The following is a 25,990-nucleotide window of genomic DNA, read 5'->3' as shown; positions in this document are numbered from 1 at the left end:
ACAGCGATGCCTGTCAATTACATCTCAATAAAACTGGGAAAAAATAAGCAAGAGAGACAGATTCAGTAAATACTAGACATCCTTTGATAGAAGCTTTACCGGGCACTAGGAGAGTAGGAACGAGAATGTGGCATTTCCTTTGGTGCTGAGGTCCGGTTTTCTTAGGGGGACGATGACTCATGGCTGTTTTAAGGGAGAAGAGTGAATATGGGAGCCTTAAATGGGACAGCACTGGGAATCTCTAGGTGAAACATTATATAATACAGTAGAAAATGCCTGAAAGATATAAACTAGCTTGACAACCCCAGAAACGCTGCGTGAGGTTTGTTCATACCACTGCACCTCAGTGGCTGTATGTGGTTCCCATGCAAGCCAAGCTGTTACCATGGAGACATGAACAAATGACCCAATGCAGGCGGAATCTTCAACCATCGCTAAGCTCTTAGAAAATCAGTGCCAACAAGCATTCCTCCACTATAAGCAACTCTACCTTTAGAAAAATTAAGCATAGGAAATGACATCATTCATTTCAAGGAAAGTAATTAATGTAGACAATATAAGCATTGGTCACTGCTGTCAGCAGATAAAAGAATTCAAAATGTTCATTCACTAATATTACAGACTGCATTGTCACTATAGACTATAATTTAAATGTTGTTTTAAAATTGGGGGACTTGTTTTTGATCACCTCAAATAGCATTGATAAAGTACCAAATTTTACAAGTCCTTTATCATGAAAAATGCGTCTATTCAGTTTGAGAACACCAAGATATTAACATATACCAATCATTTAGGGAAAAAATAAGAAGAACTCTCAGCTTGATGATTGTTAAATTTGTCTCCTCTACAAGAATTAACTTTTAGTGAAGGAGGAGTAACGTGCAGCCTTCACTGGCATCGTATAACATATTTTGGTACATCATGTAATTTGGTAAATAATTTAAATTTTATTTCCAGATTTTATTTTCTTTTTTTGTCTGTTTTTGTTTTTTGGGTTTTTTTTTTCGGTACACGGGCCTCTCACTGCTGTGGCCTCTCCCGTTGCGGAGCACAGGCTCCGGACGCGCAGGCTCAGCGGCCATGGCTCACGGGCCCAGCCGCTCCGCGGCATGTGGGATCCTCCCGGACCGGGGCACGAACCCGTGTCCCTGCATCGGCAGGCGGACTCTCAACCACTGCGCCACCAGGGAAGCCCTTTGTCTATTTTTTTAAAGTAAGCCTTAAGCTCACTTTGGATCATATCGTTTAAGAATATTGTTCTTAATCATTCAAGAGGACTTAATTTGGTTATTTAGAGGGGACTCTGATCACAGATTTACGGTCCTTCCCAATTTCTTTAAGAGACCGAAAGCCTGGAAAGCTTCCATGCATCCTGCGAGCTGCATACCTGAATTTACAGTGACCATGTTTTTAATTACTTAGAATATGCTGAAGACCAAAGCTGTTTTTCATGTATTAGTGCACCTTCTTCCAGAAAGCGTTTGAAGCAACCTCTTGATGGGCATTTTCCAGGCACAGAGGGGGTTTTCAGTCAGAGGGGAGCTAGTCACAGATGTTTTGAGTGGAAAAGACTCAGCCCAGGCCAGGGAGTTGGTGGAAGAGCTAACAGACCCTGCACGTAGGGTCCGCTATGAGGTGACGCTTCTCTCCTTAGATTCTCACAACTACAAAAGCAAGGCCTTGCACGAGGCCCCTCATATGCATCACCTGACTTGGTCCTATGTAGAAAAGGCTATCTCTGCACTAACAAACTAAACTCTTCGCGATTCATTTGAAGAGCCTACAAGAGGACACAGACTGCTGTTGTTATAGAACAGAGAAGGCAGATGCCCAGCTCCTGAAAATAAGCCAGATCTCTAGGAAGTGCTCTGAATCAGGTGGGGTTGTCAGGGAGTTAAGGATAGAGGACAAAAAGCTCCATTTATCTTAGGTGTTTATTCCTTTAAAAGACACAAGAATATTTTCTTCTTATTCTTTTTTTGAAAATTTTTATTGGAGTACAGTTGATTTTTCTTCTTATTGTTTAATTGAAGATATATATTTTAATATTTAATCGAAGCTGTATTTTTCCTGTCAAATACATTTTGTTTGTCTTGCTTTTTCACACACACGAACAGAATTCTTTTACATTTATTTTTTTCTTTTACAAATTGGACTGATTTCTTTTCTACTTTAACACATGCAGAAGGTTTGAAAATTCCACATACAATCAGTACCTGCTTGACTCACTGATACCACTTTTCAGAGAGAACTTTTTATTTCTCTTCAGCTACACTGGTGGTTACATGAATGACGTTTCTGGTAGACGTGTAAGTCAAAAACAATTGTTAGACACAACGCTCTAGGGGGTTGTTAGAGAGATGCTCTTTGTGTCGTATCTAAACTACCCCCCTTAACATTTGGAACTTTGTGTTTCATTCATTTAACCGATACATATTCTCAGGTACTTTGCTTCCAGAACATTGTTTGAATAATAAACAGTTATTGTTTCCTTGGTGCCTGGAATAACTTTCTGTTTTTCCTATTGATTACCATATCCTCAGTAATGAGGAAAAACTTAAGACGTGATTAATAAATCCTATATGGTCTACCTCATAATAATACCACTAGGAAGAGTCCTAAATTGTGAATTATTTATTCTGATAGTTAAAAAATTTCTTTTAAGTTGAAACACATGAAATTTATGAAAAGAGAAGAATAGCACATAGTTTTCAGTATTTAATTCCTCTGTTACTAAATTTTTTAATTCCTGGGAACTACCTTGAAAAGCATAAAATAAAGAACCTAATACATATTCATTTAATTATTGAATTTAATTATAATCACAAAATATTAACATGAAAAAAAGTTAAACGGTCATCTCACAGTAACCTCAATAGTCAAGCCTTTATTTTCATTTGAATTTCTTAAAAAAAATAGTTACCACTTTTCGTAGATCACTCAGTTAGCAATTGACAGAAGTAAAATAAAATCCAGGTCTCCTGCTGTCAGAATAATACTCTTCACTGAAACCGTTTTTCCTCTATCAAGGCTTTTGGTTAAAAATTAATCCACAGTGCCCACAAATTATATTATTATATTTTAGATTTAAACAATAAAAATGAAGAAAATGGAGTTGACTGCTGGGCAAACCCAGTATTTCCAGTATCTTTTTAAACTTCTTTTCTCATAATATACCTTTTCTTCTAAAAGATTAGTGCTAACGAGAGATGACTGCTTGTTTGCTAAGGATTCTGGACAAAGTTGGGTACGTGTGTGTGAAGAAGAGAAGAGCTGTTCCAGGCACGTCTGCCCTCACACCTTGCGTCCAGGTGGGATCACATGACTGAGTCTGGCCAAGCTGGTGTGAGTGGAAATGATATAAACTAGTACTTCTCACACTTGAGTTTGCATTAAAATCACATGAAGAGCTGGTTAGAATGTGTACTCCTGCGCTCCACCTATGGAGTTTCTCATGTAGCAGGTCTAGAGTAACGCCTGGGAATGTGCATTTTTAACCAGTTAGTAGGTGACGCTGATGCTATCCACCTCCTGAGAAAAAGACGGTCTTTTTAATGAAATCATTATTTTATGTTATGAACAAACAAAATAGTAATTTCTGTCTATTTAGACACATGAATACGTTTTCTACTACCATCAAGTTGAGTTGTAGAAGTTGAGGAAATTTACAAATTTAGTTTTTAACGTGGATATTTCAAAGGAGGAAAATCCTGTTCAAACAGGGGATCGTTATATGCAAAAAGAGGGAGGGGAGAGAGAAAGAGGAAGACCTACGAATTTAAGGCATGATTTCTCATCTCTAAATTAGTTCTAAGAAAGCACAGCCTGAAGAAAAAAATGATGCAAATAAAGTGAAAAATACACCAGCACGGATTTTATGGACCTAAGAAGACCTCTCCTGACCACCTTGATGATGTTAACTACTTTCTGATGTAAACTAGGACAATTAAGCCATCCCTAGGACACTTATTACGGCTCCAGAAATCACAAGCATGTGAAACACAGCTAAACAACTTGAAAGCAGACTCCCATTTTCAACCTAAAAAGAAGACAGAATGCTGGGAAAAACTCTGGCTCAGGAAACTTTCCTCTGGAGCCATAGTTATTCCCTTCCCTTTTGGCCCCCTTTTTAGTGTGTTTGTAGCTTCATCATTTCACTTCTGGCCTCACGTGCAAACAGCTTCTCCAATGCATCACTCTGTCTCCAGGGTTTCAACCCATTATTTCAACATCCTTAGGAAAACAAACAAGTACCCCCAGAGCAAAAGTTTATTTCACAATATGCCTGCTATTCCTGATGCCCTATTTCTGCTTCAACCTGTAACCTTTCAAATTAGGCTGTTTGCGGTCGCTTCCCCTTATTAACTTGAGTTCAAGGATTAGACTCTCCGGTGTAATAATTATTCAAGGTGGCCAAAAAGGGTTTTGCGTTTGTCTTCCTCGCCCTACCGCAGAGCTGAGAACTCTACTGAAACTTGTCATCATTTTCTCCTGCCTCTCTGGTAGGTATTACCATGATTTTGTGGTTGACGTATGTGAAGTAAAAAGAAGATGCAACTTGCCGAATAACACAGTCAACATTTTAGCGAAGCAAAGTTTGGAATAAGAGCCTCCCAAAGCCAATGAGTATATATTTTAAGGTATTGAACCTGATAGTATTAGTTAAGTTGTAAAATCCCCCAGATTTGTGATTGTCATGCATGGAAAATGGATCAATGATTTGTATTTAATAATCTTTTAGATTCTACATCCCATGTGGCAGATACTGTGTGTATCCTTCATCGTGATGGTACCAGTATATCCTGCTACCTTGAGATGAGAAGGAGATTGATGAATATTAGTTGAATCAATGTTGGAAATATTTTTTTAAATTATAAAATGTGCTTTTAAATCCCACTTATTCCTGGCTTTTTTTTTTTTTCTACTTAATGTAAATGTTAAGAGGGTAAGAGAATAGCTTCTGGAATAAGCCTGTATACCAACACTGAGTAAATGACCTCTCTGTAGCTCAGTTTCTCTACCTGGAAGATGGTAGAACGCCACCAGTTAACTTGTGAATATTTGTGAGAATTAACTATGAAAATTTACTTTAGCCTCTTAGATGCGTGCTGAACACATTGTAATCACTCAGTAACTGTGCTCTGTTATGGGACTTTCCATATGTTACTAATAAATAGCTGTTGTTTTTTTAACTCATGATAGAAGTACTAATCATAAAGAGATAAAAAGGATAGAAATGAGATTCAAGAATATCACAAAAAGAAATACTCATCATAAAACAAATAAAAGACCTCATTACTATTGTTAAAATGATTTTTATACCATTGTCCAATGCACATGTCATTCTGATAAGGACCTTAATAGGTAAAGTGGATTTTCTTCTTTTCTACTCTTTTGCTCTAAGACAGGAAAATAAATATATGCCATGTTTCAAGGTAGTCCAATCCTTAATGAAAGTACCTGAATTCAGCCTTCAGGCCTCTGAACCACACAGTAGGCCAGGTGACATCATTCATTCAGTCACTACCACTAAGTGGAATTTCCACGTACTGCTCACCACGTGACTGTCTTCCTGCATTGCACCTCCTTTTTCCCTCTTTTACTTTCTCCCTACAGCTTCGTCAGCTCTTCTATTGTAATTGCATTTGGGGGGTTTATTTTTGTTGTTGGTGGTAGAGGTGGTGGTGGTTTTTTGGAGAAATTGCATTTTCTTCTCTCACTGTCTTTTTACTTTTCTCTCTCCTTAAGAAATAAAAATACCCAATAATACACAAGAGCCTTGCTTTGGTAGCAGAATTTGGGATTTAAACTATACAACCTCTGTAATTATTTGTTCTACAGAAGGCTTCTTTAAAGACTCATTTAGGACCAAGCCAATGCTTTCAGACATTCCCTGGTGACTGACAGCCTTTGCCACCCACCTTTAAATGAGTAGTTCCCCTGTCAAAGGCCTAGTCTCCCAGATAATTATATACAGTGCATCCTTTATTATTTTCTCCAACAATACATTGGAATCATACCAAATAAATCATGCGCTGGGGTATGAAATGCTGGTGAAATAAATGAACATGAAGATTTAGGGTGACATGTCCTGGGAATCAGAAGAACTTGTGATTTAACACATTGATCTCATTTGTTCAGGAGCTGACACTGGGTTCCATCACTGGGAAGTAGCGTCGTAATATTACAAAGAATAAATATTCACCCGCCCCCATTGAGAAGATTACCTCTCTAAGAGAGTGGTCACTTATTTGGAGAGATTTGGACTCCTCTCTGGATACAGATAGTTTATATAATTGCTGAGCAATAAGTTAACTTTTTCCAGACCATCCTTCCCTACGTGTTAAAGATAAAAAGGACATAACTCCCAAACCACCAGTCTGGCTCAGGTAAATATCATGTTCCAGTAACACTGGTGTCAATGAATAGTATGGAAGAGAATGCTCTTCTCAAGAGGTGAAATGGGAAGCTGCTTTTGAAAATAAGGTTTAGGAAAAAATTTTTATGCCATGAGATATGTTCACATTATGGTAATAGATGCAATAAATAGGATACAAATTTGGTTCATAATCACTATCGCATTATCATAATTATGTTTGTAAACCACACACACAGAAAAGGAATAGAGACATAAGTCAGATGTTCTCTTTGGATAGTGAGATTGATGACTTTTTTCTTTTTACATTTCTATACTTACAAATTTTCCACAATGACTATTAATTTTTTTATTTGAAAATATAAAACTAATGTTTCTAAAGATATTTTGAGTGTTAAGGCATAGCACGTAAGGTAGCACTTTCTGTCTTCCCTCTGTTGATTCTCCTTCAAATTTTCTTGCTGTTCTTTTCTCTCCTTAACTGGTACTTTTGCCTCAGATAATGAACACCAAAGGATTATTGTATTAGAATTACTTGAACTAATGTTCTTTCTCTTAAAAAAATTAATGAGTGTTTACTCATTGTAATACTGGCCCATAATATAGCTCAAAATATAAAACAGGAGCCAGACTATCTGGAAAGAAGAGAACCTCAGCTCTGACAGTTGTTAGCTGGGTGATCCTAGGCAAGTGCCTTAACCTCCCTGGGCTTCGTTTCTCTGAAATGTCAAAGAAGGCTATTAACAGAGTCCACCTCACAGATTGTTGTAAGATGAAGTGAGCTATTCTGTGTAGACATTTAGAATAGCATCTCACATATATTAAGTTCTATATGCGTATCTGTATTCCTCCAGATTTGGGTGGACCTGCCCATAAGGGCTGTATTGCTATACACATACACGTGTGTGTGTATATATATATATGAAGCTTCTCTATGCCCCTGATAGACTCCATGATGAAGCACAAGCACTAGTCTTGTTTCTACTAGGTCCCAACTCCTATCATGATGCTTGACACCTGGTAGGGACTCTATCCATATTTGTGGGATGAATAAAAGCATAATGAATATTACAGTCATAAATCTGTGTCTAAAAATAAAATCTGATATTTGAATATAGGACAGTCAGCTATCTGCAAATGTCAAGGCTACCCCCTTTTCGTGAAGAACAGCTAGCTAATGTTTTAGCTGAACAGTTTTTGTGGGCCCTTACACTATTGTTTATACATTTCAAGTGAGATTGTTGTTCTTTAGTGACCTTGCATTCTTTCTTGATATAAAGCTTATGTTGAATCTAAGGAAAGAGTCATGTTTTCTGAATGGGATTGACATGAGTTTCCCATCTGACTTTTCTCGGTGTTGCTCTCCAAGTCCATATTGAAGGACAATAGAGACCTCTCTATGCCATAGAAGCACTTCACACTGAGAAGTTCCACTGGCCTGGTCCCCTGACTCCGAGTCACAGAGCGTTGCTTGAGAATAACTTCACAAGGCATCAAAGCACAGAAGATGTTAATGACTGGCCCAAAATGGTCTGGAATTGCAAATGGTTCCAAGAATCCAAGGATATATTTTTTCATCCCATGTGCTTGATATTTAAGGGCATGTGTGGGGTATACGTCATCTTTTTTTTACTTGAGGAGTTAATTTATAACGGAGTATAACAGGTTTGAAGCTCAAATGAGCATGTTAAGCATACTTAATACTTCTTCATAAACTTTATTTTTATAGCATTAAGTGTGTTATGAAAAAGAAAATAAAGAGTATGCTATCTTAACCCTTGGATCAAGTTCAGAGTGTTGAGATCTTTCCAGTTCTGATTTAGTACAATCACAGGATGTGGGAGGGCCTTTCAAAACATTTAAGTGGGTCTATAAGCCTGAGACTGGAAATGAATCACAGGACCATTTTTCATCTTGTCAGTTGCCGACATCATGCTTAAGGAATTCCTACAGCAAAACATATGTCTATTCAGAGTATTAGCCATTCTGTTCCCTGATACCAAATCAAAGAAGTACTTCCTAAAAAGGAAGTTTGAAAAGACGCAATCATCACTTCTAGAGAATATACGTGTGTAAAATTCATCATTAGTCAGGGTGTTCACGTGTCACAAAGATGTGGCCGTACAAAAGCAGATTTAACAGCTCACACACCCTGGGCAAAAGAGACGTTAATCCAGGCCTTAACAGTGTTAAGATTATAAAGATACTATCTATCAATATCTGGATTTCATCTAGCATAAAAGGAATTGTAAACCTAAGCAGAGTGATTTTGATAAATTATTGCCGATTTCCAGACATTTGGAGGAAAAGCTATAAGATTTAGTGGTAGAAATGCCTTTATTTACCACATCGAGTCCAGTATTTCTTCAGCTGGGGCTGCACTTTAAGATACAGTTGGGGTGCCTTTATAAATCTCTACCCCAAACCAATTAAGTCAAACACACTCATTGTGCAAACCCAGGCATCAGTATTTTTTATAGCCTTCCAAGTTTTTCTGCACAAAGCCAAGGTAAGAACCACCGCTCTGTTACATTCTGCTGATGGCCAGGAGGGTAGGAGCTATCTCTGGGCAAAATGAGTGACTAAAGGCAACATTTACTATTAATATGCTGGCACTTTTTAAAAGCGCTTTCCCTGTAGTAACTTTCAATCACCCTAATGGGTGGAAACTATTATCCTCACCACCATTTTTCAGATGAGCACTCTGAGGGATGCCACACAACTCGGAATGGCGGAATGCGGATTCCGATCCCTGTATTTGATGACAGAGTAATATTTATGTAACAAATATTGTTACAAATATTGTTCAGATAATATACCAAGCACAATGGCAAAATGCTTGCAATAGAATGCAATAAACAAGGAGATGCATTCTGCCAGTAAACACCAAGTTATCGGCAACTGTCTTACCACATGGGCTGGAATTAAACATGAAAAAATAATCACGTTGCCCTCAGTAGTATCCTGGAAAAATTGTTGGTACTAACTGGACCAATAGATGAAACTAACTAAAGAGGACCAAAATTCTGTATCCATTGACATATGTCTGGCTTCCAAGTGGTCCACAAAGTAGAATCACAGCCACTGTGATTCCAGCAACAGTGAACCTGACTGTAACCGTGCTGTTTTCACGTATTCAGCATCTGGGTGAAGCAATGCTCAAGGAGCAGAACTCATAAGAACAGAGAATAGATTCCACTGTGTAATTTATGTTCTCTCTAACACTCTGGAAATAGAATATTCTTTAAGACACGTGACTACAGTGAAAATGACCTAATTTATGTACAGTAAAAGAAATGCATGTTTCCTGTCCTACATACTAATGCTGACTTCCTGCTTTCACAAAGAGAAGCCCCAAGCGGTTCACTGAGGACTTAAACTATATTTTACGCCATGGCTTGCATGAAGAATATTTCCTGTATTTAAGAAAATCCCATAGGTTGAAAAGCAATAGTGTGAAGATATCAGAAGCATTCTCTCTTTTATCTGGAGCTGAACAAGCCTATGTAGACCCAAATCTGAATAAAAGTGATCTTCTATAAGTAAATGTCAGTAAATGTGTTTGAAACAAACAAACTCATCTCTCCAGTGATCACCTACAAGTGTTATTTCAGCGCCATTAAAAAGAACTAGTGCCACCTTCAGAAGCATTTACCACCCACTGGTAAACCTACAATGAGGTCTTTATTACTTTAGCTGTTCTGCCATTTAAAAGAAAGTATTTATGTAGGGATTAAATGTTGCCATTAATAGTCATTTACAGTTCAGGGTGAATTAATGATTTAAGAGGAAGCTTTTCTATGATTTTAGGATAGAGAACATTTGGGTCCTGAGACCTGGGAGGGGTGTGGGGAGGAGCTGACATCCAGATAGGGAGAAAGAAAAGGGGTGTACCCTCTGGGAATGCCAAAGGCGAATTCCAGCCCTTTCACAAGTTCATCCTGCAACCGCTTTTGGTAAGGAAGCAGAGGACACCTGAGAAACTAGAAGAAGTTTTCTTTTGTTTCTTGATGATACATATTTCCTTAGGCTAATTAAGGCTATGGATTTTACAATATACAAAAAGAATAAAGATATTTTAATTATAGGTAACTCCTTTAACACTGAACAAAACTGGAAAACAAGGAAATTGAAATCCTTAAACAAGAACAAGGAAAAGAAGAAAAGAAAGAGAGAAGAATTCACATCATTATCACAGTCATTCTCATCATCATCATCAAAATTTGGCTCAATAAATAACCAGCGAGACTAGGTGCTTTAAGAATTTTGACCAAAGGAGGTGAGTTTGCAAATAAGAGCTATATTAGCATATGTGAAAAGGTCACTGGCCGTACGAAAATGCAGAGAAACCACACTGCAAAATACATGAAGACTCAACTACATATGAAAATTAGATCAAAATAATGAGGTTTACGGATCATCTCCAAATGATAGAAATATTGAAATACTTTGAAAATACATTATAAAAGTATAAAGGTAACTTCAAGTAGCCTTATGCTGAAGGAAGATGCTGATTCTGGTAACCGTACTGATCCAGAAAGTAATGCTTGCTTCTCTTGCTGTCACTCGATCCATTTCTCCCAAAAGAGACAGAAATAAGGAAGAGGGGGAAAAGTAAGTATCATAACCCTCACATATCAAAGAAAATAAGTTTCTAGCCATAAATATGAGGAGAAAAATAATGTCATCTCGAGAAGTTAAATATCTCTTTGTGAAGACAATAAATGTAATGTGACAACAAATGTGATCTTCCCATTTTTTGAGGAAACCTTTTAAGAAATAAATGGAAACGTTATCCTATCAGTTACTAATGCTGTAAAACAAATCTCCCAAATACTTAGTGTCATAAAACAATAATAATGCTATTATTTCTCATGATTTTTTTCTGCTAGGAATCCATAAATAACTTATCTGGGCAGGTGTGGCTCAGAGTCTCCCATGAAACTGCAGGAAGATTGTAAGTGAAAATGGGTCAGCTTGGGGGCGGGTCATCCATCTCTCTCTTCATATAGTCTCATAGCTTTCCCATGACATCTCTTCAGATGGAGAGTCTGAACTTCCTGATGGCAGGGTGACCTCATGCCAGCAGAACTATTCATGTTACAGGTCAGGACTCCAGAGGGAGTGTGCCCGTGATCAAGGTGGAGGATGAATCTCCTCTGTGACATGGAATATAAGTCCTCTAAGTGCATAGGATATAAACCTAACCTCTCAATAGAAAGAGTATGAAAGACACACTGTCAGAAGATCTTGTGATTTGAACATCTTGGGAAGGAACAATTTTTCATAGTTATCTTTCCTAACCCACGTGGTCTCCTGACAATATGTCTTTCATGCTTTTTCCACTGAGGAGTTACATTTAGATCACATGCAAGCTTATTTTTCACTAGGTTATAACAACAACAAAGATAATAATAATATAACAAAATACAGTCTCTCACTTAATTCCATCATTACTTTCATTTTATACTTGCAAAAAGATTGAGCTTCAGAGAGTACGTAGCATGTTCAAGATCACACTGCAAACAGCATAGCCAACGTTGAAACATAGATTTATCTATTTCAAATTCCAGTTGCTTTCCATTATACTACATTGCTGCATGATGATTTTAATACTAACCAAACCAATCACCCTCATAATACTAGTTCATCACTGAATTTCTAATTTATCATTAGAAATTCATAAATAAATTTCTAATTTATATCATTAGAAATTAGAAATATCATAAATAGCACCCTAAGTGGAAACTCAGCACCAAACCCACAAAAATGGTGAACAAATGTTCAGGTTAGCCCGCAGAGTGCTTGCATGGTCTGCAAAGTTCAGACTCTTGGCTTGTCCATCAGTGCTGCTCTACAATATATTTAACTTTACTTACATCACTTGCCCATTCCATATCAGTTGTCACAGTTTTGTTTTTAATTTATTTCATCTAAATTCCTAACAGATAGCTAAGTCTCCAGTTGAAAGAAGAAAATACTCTGAGGTATGAATTCCTTCAAATTCCCTCCCCTCCACATCGAGCTAATCTGTTTATCTCTTTTCACTCTATTCCTACTTGTGTCCAAAGCTAATCCTTTCCCCTCCCTTCCCGTCTGCTCTGAGAATTTTCTTTCTTAATTACGTCCACTTATTTTACCTTCTACTTCCCTTCACTCTTGGCTCTTTCTCTTCCTTTTAAAAACAAACTCATATTTCTCGTCCTGGAAAAATAACCCTTCCCTAGTCTGTTCACCTCCTATTTAAGCAACTTCCCTTCTTGGTTTCCTGTCAAGTCTAAACCACTTATCAGAACAGTTTACATTGGATGGGTTTCACTTTATTATCACTCACTCTGTGACTCACTTTCTTCTGGTTTCAGCCTCTCATTTCTTTCAAGCCATTCTTTTCAGTGACGCAGCTCTCCATGAGGAGGGTATGATAGTTGAATATGCATCCTTTTGTAGCAAAAGTCCTTCTCCTAGCATTCATGCAGTGGTCAATATTTGCCACAGATAAAGAGTTTGCTTGATGACTTTTATCAGCTCCTCATTAAAATTATTTATCCCCTTTCCTTTGTGTAGATACCCATGCGTGGGACTGCTAGATCATGTGGTAGTCTTATTTTTAATTTCTTGAGCAAAGTCCTAACTGTTGTCCACAGTGGCTACACCAATTTAAATTCCCACCAACAGTGCATTAGGGTTCCCTTTTGTCCGTATCCTCAACACTTGTTATTATTGTCTTTTTGAAAATAGCCATTCTGACAGGTGTAAAGTGATACCCTCTTGTGGTTTTAATTTACATTTTCATGATGATTAGTGATGTTGAGCACTTTTTCATGTACCTGTTGGCCATTTGTATGGGTTCTTTGGGAAAATGTCTGCTTAGCTCCACCACATATTTTTAACTTGGATATTTAGGGATTTTTTTCCTATTAAGTTGTATGAGTTTCTTATATATTTTGGATATTAACCCCTTATTGGATATGTGGTTTATAAATATTTTTTCCCATTCCATAAGTTTCCTTTTCTTTTTATTGGTGGTTTCCTCTGCTGTGCAGAAGCTTTTTAGGTTGATGTAGTCCCACTTATTTATTTTTGTTTTTGTTTCCTTTGCTGTTGTTGTCAAATAAAAAATATATATCACCAAGACCCATATCAATCAAGGAGCTTACTCTTTATGTTTTCTTCTTTATAGTTTCATGTCTTATGTTCAAGTCTTTAATGCATTTTGGGTTAATTTTTGTGTATAGTGTAAAATAGTAGTCTAATTTCATTATTCTGCATGTGGCTGTTCAGTTTTCCCAAAACCATTTATTAAAGAGACTATTCTTTTCTATTGCATATTTTTGGCTCCTTTGTTAAGAATTAATTGACCATATAGGCATTGTTTATTTCTGGGGTGTCTTCTTTTTCATCTATCTATTTGTTTTTATGTCAATATCATACTGTTTTAGTTACAATAGCTTTGTAATATAGTTTGAAATCAGGAAGTGTGGTGCCTCCAGCTTTGTCTTCTTTCTCAAGATTACTTTGGCTATTTGGGGTCTTTCATGGTTCCATATAAATTTTAGGATTGGTTTTCTTCTCTTCTGGGTATATATCCAACTGAAACAAATTCATTATCTCAAAATATACCTGTGCTCCCACGTTCACTGCAGCATTATTTGTAGCAGCTAAGGTATGGAAACAACCTAAGTATCCATCAATAGATAGATGGATAAAGAAAGTGTGATTTCCTTTTCTTTCTCAAATATCATTCAACCTTAAAAAGGAAGGGAATCCTGTTGTTTGTGACAGCATGAATGAAACTGAAGGGCACTATGCTCAGTGAAATAAGCCAGGCAGAGAAAGACAGATACCTCCTTATCTCGCTTATATGTGGAAGCTAAAACTGAAGTCTAACTCATAGAAGCAGAGTGTATAAAAGCGGTTACCAAGGGCCAGGGGGGTGGGAGAAATAAAGAGGGGTTGGTGAAAGGTTACAAAGTTTCAGTTATAAGGTGAATAAGAACTGAGCATTTGATGTATAACATCGTGACTCTCGTTGATAACACTGTATCATATAATTGAAATTTGCTAAGAGAATAGAACTTAAGTGTTCTCACCAAAAAAAAAAGGTAATTACGTGAGGTGATGGAGGTGTTAATTAAGTCAATGAGAGGAATCCTTTTACACTGTATATGTATGTCAAATTATTACATTGTACACTTTAAATACCTTATAATTTTGGCAATTATAACTTAATAAAGAAAAAAAGATTCAGCCCCATGACTCCAGTAAAATGTCAGTAGCTTGGAGAGTCAGGACAAAAAGGTTTTCATGTCTCTACTTTTCTCTCAAGCCCACACAGCTTTCAGAGTATGAGTTTTAATTAAAATTAATATCTAGATGCTTCTCATGGTTTAGTGCTTACCTCTTAAAGTCTAGCATGGCAATTTCAGCCAAAGAGCTAGAAACACTAGGAAGTGCCATAAGGACGTATTTTATTATTCCTGTCTTGACTGGCAGGGCTGGCAGTCATAATAAAAAGCTACAGATGGGGTGGATTAAAGAACAGAGTTTATTTTTCCCAGTGTTTGAGGCTGACATGTCCAACATCAGGATGCCAGCAGATTTGGTTCCAGGTGAGAGCTCTCTTCCTGGCTTACAGAGTTGCCTTCTCCCTCTGGCCTCTCATGGCCTTTCCTCCACGTGTGCACACAAAGAGGGAGAGAGATTTCTGTTTCTTCTTCTTCTTATGAGGCCACTAATTCCATCATGAGGAGCCCACCCTTGTGACCTAATCTAACTCTAATTACCTCCCAAAGACCCCACTGCCACATACCATAACACTGGGAGTTAGGGTTTCAATATATGAATTTTGGGAGGACACAAATCTTCCATCCATAACAGCTACCCTGTAGCTGGTCCCAGAGTCACCCAAACTAACAACTGATTTTGAGATTGTACTTCAATCCAGAACTGTGAACTTCCTCACGAGCTCCAAGTTTGACAGGAATCATAAATGGTGGTTTCTTCTTCCAAGGTCAATGTAAGGCTTGAGGTAGACATCATATTCCCCATCATATATAAATAAGTCTCTGAGATCATTGTAATCTTGGGTCATGAGGAATATTAGTCTTGGATATTTCTGTGGACTCCAAATGAGGACACAAGTTAAGAATAGCAGTCAAAGAAGTAGATGGCCAGGTAAAGACAGTGAGATTGAATGTATATGTCTAATTTTGGCGCATCCAGAAATGACATTAAAACTCCAATTAAAAGATTAAAAAAAAAGCATACCTCAAAGTATGTGAAAAGGAGAAGAATATATCAACAACATTTTTTTGGAAGCTGGAAAGCATATGGATCACAGATCCAACCCAATCCTCACTTGAAAATCATCATTTGGCTAGGGTCCTGATAGGACCAAATATCTCTGTAACTAGGGTCCTGATAGGACCAAATATCTCTGTAACTTGGGGTAAAGGGAATATGAAATAAAGATGATGCATTGAAAGCTGTTTAATAAGTATCTAGATACCTAGATCCCTTTTCCATCCCACCCCTCCATAGGATATTCCATCCCCTAGCCCAGGAAGACTACATGGTTGATATATGGCCAAGAGAAAACAGAAGATCCATAGATTTGGAGAAATCTGTTGAAAGGATGAGCACAAACCAGAAATGGGGGATTAAATAAACATATGAAAACTGAATGATAAATTCTGAAACTCTATTGTTTCTCCCTCTGGGTTCTTAGAACACTGAAAGCCAGGGATTCACTCTCTAGGAAGCTGGAATTCCCAGAACTTGAACTCTGAGCGGCCATAGAGGGGAAAGGCCTAAAGAAACAAGCATTGAAGTTTTCCCAGCAAAGACTCAGCCAGGTGACCCAACAAAGCGACATGAAAGAAAGATAATGGCTTCATATCACTGGATCTGAGAGATGAATCTTAATCAGGATTCTAGGAATTCCTTAAGTTTACTCAGATCTCTTCAAGACAGGAAGAACTGGAGTCAAGATTGACTAAAGTAGGTTCTATGTAAGGCTGGGAACATATAGAAAATATGGGTCCACACGGAAGGAATCTCATTTGGCACCTGTGGTCCACAGATCATGCTGCAGAAGAGATACAGTTCATGAGCTGATGAGGGTTGTGAAATGGCAGCTGATCGAAAGCACATAGACTGCTATTCCAGAGACAGCAATCAGGGCTGGACAAAGCTAGATTTCAAAGTAGGAGAGGCAGTTTCAAGGTTTCAGTTCCACGACTGCAACCAAGCATCTTATGGTCCCACAGCCTAGGCTTATTTCCAGGAGTCATACAAAGAGACAAAGCTGAAGTCCCTAGTGGAAGAGCTCAGAGAAGAAAATGGCATTTCCTCCTGCACTGCAGTTAGTCTGTTAATCCTATCTCTGGGTAGGTCTAGGTTCATATCAAAAATTAGGTCCGAAAAAAAAAAAAATTAAGTCCAGTTCAGAGCCACATGGAGCTCAGCATGGTGCTATAGTTCAGCACATGACCCAATTTACTCATTCTGTGGGGAAAAATGAGCAGGCCTTGAACCTGGCACTCAGTTACCTCTTCAGAGCAGGATGAAGGAGGTGGGGTACAGAGAATCAACTGTGATTCTGGGAGGTACACCAGCAATGAGAGAATGGAAGACAGAAGATAAACCATTGAAGGGACAGATCAACACAGAAGATGAGTTACCAGCTGTGTCAAGGCGAACACCTAGAATGAACTAACACTTGGAGTGGAAAGTTACAGGAAAGATAAGGAAGCTTTATGAATTATTCCCTGAACAAGAGAAGTTCGAGGCTTAGGTCAAATGCTCAGGAGTAATTGTCTATCAGATCTTGAGGATGACAAAACAAACTGGACATAAGCAGATTGAGGAAGAATCAGAGACACAGTCATGAATTTCAAATACTTAAATCTTCATTTTATGAAAGAGGAATTAGAATTCTTTCTGGGATCTCTTATTATTACAGCTGAGTGTACCCCACTGAATTCTATGCCATGATCAGTTCACAGAGGCAGGATGGATCCCACTCCAAATGTGGGTCAGATGTGGCTGCTGCATCACTACACACGCGCTAAGAGGGTATGAGAAGGTTTATTGCCCACAGAATGAGGCTTTCTGGGGAATGCAGTGCAAGCTCCCAAACAGGTCTGAAAATGGCTTTAGAAATTGCAGGGAAAGGAGAAGGGTTTAGCTTTTGTTGGAATTAGGCAGTGGGGCTGGAGCGAGCAGTCCTGCTGGCAGATCAGGACTTGCAGGGTTCAAATTTACTGCTGGTGCCAAAGGAGAAAAAACCTGCATTTTCTTATCAGCTTGTTCAGATGTAGGGCAAAAGAGGAAGGTAAATGATGGGTTCAAAAGCTCTTGTCGGTCAAACATCAATAATGGAGTCAGATTCTTTATTACAATCCAGCGTACCAAGTTTTGAAATGGCAAGAGTTTTTCTTAGGAAGGAAAATTTCATTTTTGGAGATTAGATGGTGAAGAATTTATATAGGGCTAGCTATTGTCTTCTTGAGATTCTATGACTATATTCTTCCGTGATAAATGAGACAACTTAGAAACATCTAATTATCTCAATCCCTAGATTAAACAAAGATTGTTTCAAAAGTAGAAGCTTGGAGGAATATTATAATGTGCTTTGTACAGCAGCTGATATAACTTTAGTGTTATAAGAGATAAATAATAACTAATCAGATGAGCATTTTTTACCACTATTTTAGTTCCAAATCAGAGAAATTCACAATGAGTTGGTAGCATATGTAAATGTGAGCTGGGTTTCTATCACACCAAACCAATCTGGACAATTTAAGAAATGCACTTGATTCAAAAATGTCTTTTAAGTCTGACAGTTCCCAGATGTCAGTTTTAAGGAATATTGCCCTTTTAATACTTATCTGATAAAGTTTTAGAATTATTACTCATTTTTGCATAACACATTGTGTGCATAAGAAAATACACCTTGTCTTGTAATTATAGTCAAGGCCCAGTGTTTTTATTTCTGAGGGAAAAAAAGGGGGAATTAACACAGATATATCAGAAATAACACCTGCTAAATGTTAAAACAGAGGCACATGAATACATAGGCATCTTTACTACTATTCTTGTAAAAGCATATATATATATATATATATATATATGTACTAACTTTGAAAAGATATTTTAAATTTAAATATTATGGCTAAAAAATGTTAACCTATTACTGAAGTTCTAGAACTGAAGGAGGTTGAAGTGAAATTTGCCAATACTACAAAAGCGGGTACTTAGATCCAGCTAGTGGGATGCTCTTCTATATTTCCCAATATTTTGGGAGGAGGATTAAATCAGGCATGTGTGTGCTGCATCTGCAAAACTATTTGGTATACCCGTCCACCTCCTCAGTCTTTGAGGTAGATCAAAAATCAGGTAGGCTGATTGATCATTTCCAGGGTCATTTCACAGATGGTTCCCAGGTGACTTGCAAGTTTCAGGCTCTTTATACTTGGGACTGTCAAGGAGATCTCCTGTGCTGTCTTGACATAATCATTCAGTCCAACAACACGACGCTAATGAAGCTGCATTACCGTCCACCAAACACTGCAAATTGAAATGGCGAAAGTACCAGCCCTAACACACCTTCTGAGTAGTTTTTTGTTTTGGGGGGTTTTTTTTGCGGTACGCGAGCCTCTCACTCTTGGGGCCTCTCCCGTTGCGGAGCACAGGCTCCGGACGCGCAGGCTCAGTGGCCATGGCTCACGGGCCCAGCTGCTCCTGGACCGGGGCACAAACCCGCGTCCTCTGCAACGGCAGGCGGACTCTCAACCACTGCGCCACCAAGGAAATCCCTGAGTAGTTTTGATTGTAATAAACTGAAGAGAAAATTCTCACCACGTTAACACTTTGGTTAGACGATTCCATAATAATGAAGATCTCCACTTAATTTTCTTTTTTTCTTTTTTTTATTGGAGTATAGTTGATTTACAATGTGTGTTAGTTTCAGGTGTACAGCAAAGTGAATCAGTTATATATATACACATAGCCACTCCTTTTTAGATTCTTTTTCCATATAGGTCGTAACAGAGTATTGAGTAGAGTTCCCTGTGCTATACAGTAGGTCCTTATTAGTTATCTATTTTATATATAGTTCCACTTTTAATTTTCAATGCACACTTTTAGTAAAAGGTACATTTGAAGATTAAATCCTTCTCTGTATACATTTCATTGCAGTTAATGTACCTAGTACTGTTTTTTGTGATTGCTGCTTATTATTACTTAAAAATTTTTTTCTTTATTCTCCACTTTTCAGCAATATGGCTACTTAAACTTTATGGAGGGACACAGAATAATTTTTCTTTCCAACTCCACTCTTTTTTTTTTTTTTTGCGGTACACGGACCTCTCACTGTTGTGGCCTCTTCCGTTGCGGAGCACAGGCTCCGGACGCACAGGCTCAGCGGCCATGGCTCACGGGCCCAGCTGGTCCACGGCATGTGGGATCCTGGACCGGGGCACGAACCCACATCCCCTGCATCGGCAGGCGGACTCTCAACCACTGCGCCACCAGGGAAGCCCCCCAACTCCACTCTTGATGCATGGAGTTTGGAAGTAATCACCAGGAAAGAAGGGCAGAGATGGAAAGCTAGATGTGTGAATCTGGGACTGATCCTTGAAACTCTGTATTACAAAATTGAGTTCAATAAAGTGATTATTGGCTTATTTGATAATCCTGCAAAAATGATTGATGATGAACTAAAATTAGAGATAATAAGAAGTTTAATAACCCACCCCAATAAAAATTTACTGTTAGAAATTTTAGCTATATATACTAAGTGAAAAATCTGTGGAAAATACTTAAAATATAAAGGCAAAATTTAAAGCATATAATCTTATCATATAGTAATATCTACTGTTAACATTCTGGAGTTTTACTTCCAAAAATATTAGTTTGTGTGTGTGTGTGTGAGAATGTGTTCCTTAAAATATTGCTTCATGCTTTGTGTCTATAAATAAAGATAAAAGTGCAAATAGAAGTATGCTGTTAGCCTTTATTTTCCATGATGTTATGCTGTATTTTTCCATGCTTCTAAATTTCCTTCAAAATTACTAATTTTATATGACTGCATAATCTCCTATATTATCAATATGCTACAATTTATTTAACTTTTACCCCTATATTTGGACATTAGGTTTGTGTCCAGGAAGAGGATTGAATGTCTTTGTCATAAATAATATTTCAATGACCATATTTGTATATGAAGATTTGTACTAATCTCTAAGTATTTCCTTTGGACATGAGAAGTGATTTGTTGGGCCACAGTATTTTGGCATTACATTCATACCCAAATTTCTTCACAAATGGGTTGCATCCTATGGGCAGTCTATCATAATGCCCTTTGCACCACACCATTACCATCACTGAATATTGTCTTTTGAATAAATAACTTCAACAATATTATACAGGGACATGAGACACCATTTCAAGGTTATATTAGATTTGCATGATTATAAGCCAGATATATTTCCCTTCTGTGAATTTTACCTCTAAGTTCTCTTCACATTTTGTTATTGAGTTGCTAAAGCATTTTCAATTACTATTATTCATTCATAAGCACAAGGTTTTAAAATTTTTTCTTAAGTATTTTAAAATTCTTTGTTCATTTTTCAAAATCAAGTGAGTTTGCTTCAAATAAGCAATAGTAACTCTCCAATGTTTCTAAATAAGCACAAGATTTGACATAGAAAAAACACCCAAAGGACATTTCTTTCTTTCTTCTTTCACAGGGACCTCTGGGCATGTTTTTTATGTTTGTATCTTTAACTTGAGGAGAATACATGCATCTTGTGTGAGATCGGAGTCATCATTTTTCTCCGACACCCCCTTCATCTTTCTGAGCTTTCACTGTGCGTGTACCCACTCACGCAAAGACAAGGAGATGTAATGAATTGTGGAAAAGACTTCTTTGTGGGGAAAGAGTGCCACACACGTCTTTGGAATGGAGGGAATTTGACCCCAAGCAGACAGGAGTCACATTCCGTATCAATAGGGCGCTATGGCAGTAACTTTGATCAATTCCAACTATTATGTTCGTTTCAAGGAATAACAAAAGAACTGCTAAACTTTTCACAAGTTTCATTAGAGGGAGGCAGGGTGTTCATGAAGCAGGAACTGGTGTTGAAATTACCAATGCAACATTGTGTCAGGAGTGCCCGCCAGAATCTGCCCTTTGACAATGAGACCGTTCTTGACCTTTGACTAACAAACTGTGGTTCAGTTAAAACACTCTGGAAGTCCTCCAGTTCACATCTGCATGATATTGCAACTATGTTAAGAAAAGGGAAAGAAAGATACAAAAATATGAACATCCCTTCAGTTGTGTTAAATGGTGTAAGATACTTACTATATGATACACTCTTTTTAAAAATTCACTAGCCAATCAAAGACAGAGTAAAAGTATAAAAACACAATTAAGAATAATGAACGCCTGAACAATATATTTTTTTAAAAGTAAGTCTGATGCATGTATGCACATATGTTCATTGAAAATAGGCACAGGGACCCATGTCAGGTGCATAAAATAAGATCATATGTTAGGTCATAAAAAGACCTCATAAATCCAAAAATGTAGAAGTAATACAAGAAGAATTCCCTGATCATAATATACTGAATCCAGAAATTAATACAAAATAAGAAACAAAAATCTTTCCACTTGGAAATAGTTTTAAGTTTTGAAAGTTAAAATCTTGACATAAAAAATCTTTTAGATCAAAGAGCTGTAAACTAAAACTTAAAAAAATCAAGAAAGTAACGATAATGAAGATACTGTATATATCAGATATAAACCATAAAGAAAAAGAAATGAATAATAATTGAAATAAAAGCAAAATGAATGAGTTGAAATACGAAAAAGGGAGCAGATTAGAACCAATAACAAAATAATTAATTAGTTAAAATAAAACAATAAAAGCAAAGCTCGTTTTTTTAAATCAATAAAATAATTCAACCTTAGCTATTATAATCAAGAAAAAAAGAAGAAAGATAGCTAGTGCACAAGAAAGTAGATCTCAAGAAGTAAACTTGGAAGCTTATTTCTTGAGTAGTTTAAAAATATTAAGACTACTTTCCTAATTACAAGTGTAACAAGTTTAAAATCTGGATGAAGAGGACTTCCGGGAAGATGGCGGAAGAGTAAGACGCGGAGATCACGTTCCTCCCCACAGATACACCAGAAATACATCTACGCGTGGAACAACTCCTACAGAGCATCTACTGAACGCTGGCAGAAGACCTCAGACCTCCCAAAAGGCAAGAAACCCCCCACGTACCTGGGTAGGGCAAAAGAAAAAACTAAACAGAGACAAAAGGATAGGGACGGGTCCTGCACCAGCGGGAGAGAGCTGTGAAGGAGGAAAAGTGTCCACACACTAGGAAGCCCCTTCGCGGGTGGAGACTTCGGGAGGCGGAGTGGGGGAGCTTGGGAGCCGCGGAGGAGAGCACAGCAACAGGGGTGCGGAGGGCAAAGCGGACAGATTCCAGCGCAGAGGATCGGACCGACCGGAACTTGCCAGCCGAGAGGCTTGTCTGCTCGCCCGCCGGGGTGGGCGGGACTGGGAGCTGAGGCTCCGGCTTTTGTCGGAGCGCCGGGAGAGGACTGAGGTTGGCGGCGTGAACACAGCCTGCGGTGCGTTGGTGCACCGCGGCTGGCCGGGAGAGAGTCCGGGGAGAAGTCTGGAACTGCCGAAGAGGCAAGAGACTTTTACGTCCCTCTTTGTTTCCTGGTGCACGAGGAGAGGGGATTAAGAACGCTGCTTGAGAGAGCTCCAGGGACGGGCGCGAGCCGCGGCTAGGGGTGCGGAGCCCAGAGACGGACGTGGCTAGGGCCGCTGCTGCCGCCACCGGGAGGCCTGTGTGCGAACACAGGTCACTGGCCACGCGCCCTTCCGGGGAGCCTGTGCAGCCCGCCACTGCCGGGGTCCCGGGATCCAGGGACAACTCACCCGGGAGAACGCACAGGCGCGCCTCAGGCTGCAACGTCTCGCCGGTCTCTGCCGCTGCAGGCCCGCCCCACACTCCGTGCCCCTCCCTACCCCCGGGCCTGAGTGAGCCAGAGCCTCCGAATCAGCGGCTCCTTTAACCCCGTCCTGTCTGAGCAAGAACAGACGCCCTCCGGCGACCTACACGCACAGGCGGGGCTAAATCCAAAGCTGAGCCCCTGGGAGCTGTGAGAACAAAGAGGCGAAACGGAAATCTCTCCCAGCAGCCTCAGAAGCATCGGATTAAAGCTCCACAATCAACTTGATGTACCCTGCATCTGTGGAATACCTGAATAGACAACCAATCATCCCAAATTAAGGAGCCCTGTGGATGAAAGGCTCTTGGTGCTGTAGCCAGGAGTCAGTGCTGTGCCTCTGAGGTGGGAGAGCCAACTTCAGGACACCGATCCACAAGAGACCTCCCAGCTGCACATAATATCAAACAGCAAAAATTTCCGAGAGATCTCCATCTCAACGCCAGCACCCAGCTTCACTCAACGACCAGCAAGCTACAGTGCTGGACATCCTATGCCAAACAACTAGCAAGACAGGAACACAACCCCACCCATTAGCAGAGAGGCGGCCCAAAATCATAATAAGTCTACAGACACCCCAAAACACACCACCAGACGTGGACCTGCCCACCAGAAAGACAAGATCTAGCCTCATCCACCAGAACACAGGCACTAGTACCCTCCACCAGGAAGCCTACACAACCCACTGAACCAACCTTAGCCACTGGGGACAGACACAAAAAACAACAGGAACTACGAACCTTCAGCCTGCAAAAAAGGAGACCCCAAACACAGTAAGATAAGCAAAATGAAAAGACAGAAAAACACACCGCAGATGAAGGAGCAAGATAAAAACCCATCAGACCTAACAAATGAAGAGGAAATAGGCAGTCTACCTGAAAAAGAATTCAGAATAATGATAGTAAGGTTGATCCGAAATCTTGGAGATAGAATGGACAATAGAATGGACAAAATGCAAGAATCAGTTAACAAGGACCTAGAAGAACTAAAGATGAAACAAGCAACGATGAACAACACAATAAATGAAATTAAAAGTACTCTAGATGGGATCAATAGCAGAATAACTGAGGCAGAAGAACGGATAAGTGACCTGGAAGATAAAATAGTGGAAATAACTACTGCAGAGCAGAATAAAGAAAAAAGAATCAAAAGAACTGAGGACAGTCTCAGAGACCTCTGGGACAACATTAAACGTACCAACATTCGAATTATAGGGGTTCCAGAAGAAGAAGAGAAAAAGAAAGGGACTGAGAAAATATTTGAAGAGATTATAGTTGAAAACTTCCCTAATATGGGAAAGGAAATAGTTAATCAAGTCCAGGAAGCACAGAGAGTCCCATACAGGATAAATCCAAGGAGAAATACGCCAAGACACATATTAATCAAACTGTCAAAAATTAAATACAAAGAAAACATATTAAAAGCAGCAAGGGAAAAACAACAAATAACACACAAGGGAATCCCCATAAGGTTAACAGCTGATCTTTCAGCAGAAACTCTGCAAGCCAGAAGGGAGTGGCAGGACATATTGAAAGTGTTGAAGGAGAAAAACCTGCAACCAAGATTACTCTACCCAGCAAGGATCTCATTCAGATTTGATGGAGAAATTAAAACCTTTAGAGACAAGCAAAAGCTGAGAGAGTTCAGCACCACCAAACCAGCTCTACAACAACTGCTAAAGGAACTTCTCTAGGCAAGAAACACAAAAGAAGGAAAAGACCTACAATAACAAACCCAAAACAGTTAAGAAAATGGGAATGGGAACACACATATCGATAATTACCTTAAATGTAAATGGACTAAATGCTCCCACCAAAAGACACAGATTGGCTGAATGGATACAAAAACAAGACCCATATATTTGCTGTCTACAAGAGACCCACTTCAGACCTAGAGACACATACAGACTGAAAGTAAGGGGATGGAAAAAGGTATTTCATGCAAATGGAAACCAAAAGAAAGCTGGAGTGGCAATTCTCATATCAGACAAAATAGACTTTAAAACAAAGACTATTAGAAGAGACAAAGAAGGACACTACATAATGATCAAGGGAGCGATCCAAGAGGAAGATATAACAATTGTAAATATTTATGCACCCAACATAGGTGCACCTCAATACATAAGGCAAATACTGACAACCATAAAAGGGGAAATCGACAGTAACACATTCATAGTAGGGGACTTTAACACCCCACTTTCACCAATGGACAGATCATCCAAAATGAAAATAAATAAGGAAACACAAGCTTTAAATGATACATTAAATGAGATGGAGTTAATTGATATTTATAGGACATTCCATCCAAAAACAACAGAATACACATTTTTCTCAAGTGCTCATGGAACGTTCTCCAGGATAGATCATATCTTGGGTCACAAATCAAGCCTTGGTAAATTTAAGAAAATTGAAATTGTATCAAGTATCTTTTCCGACCACAACGCTATGAGACTCGATATCAATCACAGGAGAAGATCTGTAAAAAATACAAACACATGGAGGCTAAACAATACACTACTTAATAACGAAGTGATTACTGGAGAAATCAAAGGGGAAATCAAAAAATACCTAGAAACA

This window comes from Globicephala melas, chromosome 5 (genome assembly GCF_963455315.2).
Source record: "Globicephala melas chromosome 5, mGloMel1.2, whole genome shotgun sequence".
In the NCBI taxonomy this organism is placed as follows: Eukaryota; Metazoa; Chordata; class Mammalia; order Artiodactyla; family Delphinidae; genus Globicephala; species Globicephala melas.
This window is presented reverse-complemented; position numbering follows the sequence as displayed.